Source organism: Pteropus alecto, unplaced genomic scaffold (assembly GCF_000325575.1).
Source record: "Pteropus alecto unplaced genomic scaffold, ASM32557v1 scaffold67, whole genome shotgun sequence".
Classification (NCBI taxonomy): domain Eukaryota; kingdom Metazoa; phylum Chordata; class Mammalia; order Chiroptera; family Pteropodidae; genus Pteropus; species Pteropus alecto.
In genome coordinates this window covers 2,158,539-2,159,906 of record NW_006441061.1, presented here as the reverse complement: position 1 = coordinate 2,159,906, position 1,368 = coordinate 2,158,539, and the positions used below count along the sequence as shown (strand labels likewise).

The following is a 1,368-nucleotide window of genomic DNA, read 5'->3' as shown; positions in this document are numbered from 1 at the left end:
CATTAGAACACTGAAAATATTTACATGTTCATGTTTCAGGTGTAAAGTACACATGAAGGAGTACTGCAGGTAGAGCAGGATACAATTTATAGGGAAAGGCACCTTAAGGTTTTGGTTCAGAATTCTGCATTCTGTGACATCTACAAAGAATAATTTATTCTCATGATGAAAATAATAGCATTTCGTGGTATCTAAAGGAACTTTTATCAAAATAGGATTTGAGTGAAGGTTTGAATATAATTTAGAACCATTGATTCTCAGTTCTCTAGTTGAAACTGACTTCCTAGCGGGTTATTGAGATGATATCTTACATGACAGGTTGAATGGATTTCGGTAGGAGAATGCAGCTCAATTGAGAGCTTTATGATTATATTACTTTGGCTGTACCCTTCACATTTATTAATTGCTATTGAATGGAGCGGAATTTGGTTAGATATAGTGACACTGTCAAAATGCCTTTGCCGGCATTGTTTAAATTTCTGGCAAGATTAGTTTGTGTTTCCTTACCAACAGTGCTGAGGCAGGAGTATATACTTTTCTACCTTGAAAGTGGTCGAAAGAGAAATTTATTTTTTGTTAAAGCATTGTGCTAGGATAGGAAGTGCAAGAGGAAACTAATTTTAAAAGATGGCATTAATTGTGACTTTCTTTTCCGTTGTGGTCTCCGTGTACAGCAGTTGTTAATGTATGCTGGACAGTAGTTCCTTAAAAGATAGGTTCACCGATTTTTGAAGATTGAGTAGCCAGTGGTAATATAATCACAAATGCATAATTTTAGGTGATGCTTTTGTTATTCTTTTTGGAATTTCTTAAGATAGCACTTAGATGCTAATAATTAATTAAGATTGTGGGGTGTTCTAGTGACCAAGGAATTTACTTTTTAATCCTTTCAGCATATCTTAAATTTTGTATAAGAAAAATTGTTCTTTTTAAGATTTGACTAATGTTACAAAGATACAAATCATTTATTTTACTACCTATAAACTGTTTCAGCCCACTGAAGAAAAGCTATGCTAATTTATATAGCTTTGACATTTTATAATTTTCATGATTTTTAGATAAAGGATTTTATATTTAAAACTTTAATAGTCTAGTCTGAGTTCATTTATCTTTAATTTTTGAAACGGGTAGAGTAATTCATAACAGTAATTTTATTCCTGTAATGTAATATTCACTTCAGTTCATTTGTGCATTAAAATTCCTTTAAGACCGTTATTAATGATTTATATAATGAAATGTCATATTAATCACAGAAGTTTTCACATTTTATTATTCTCTTCCATGTTAATACTATCTTTATGATCTCTATTAATGTTTTATATCCTCTAATTTCAATTATAAATCAAGAATATTTTCATGTTTTTGTTG

The 1,368-nt window shown here is 30.4% G+C and overlaps 1 protein-coding gene across 10 annotated transcripts in view; it reads left to right on the top strand.

Moving 5' to 3' along the window:
- Positions 1 to 1,368, top strand: part of MAPKAP1 (mitogen-activated protein kinase associated protein 1) — a 229,560-nt gene that overhangs the window by 53,886 nt on the left and 174,306 nt on the right. The window lies entirely within an intron of this gene.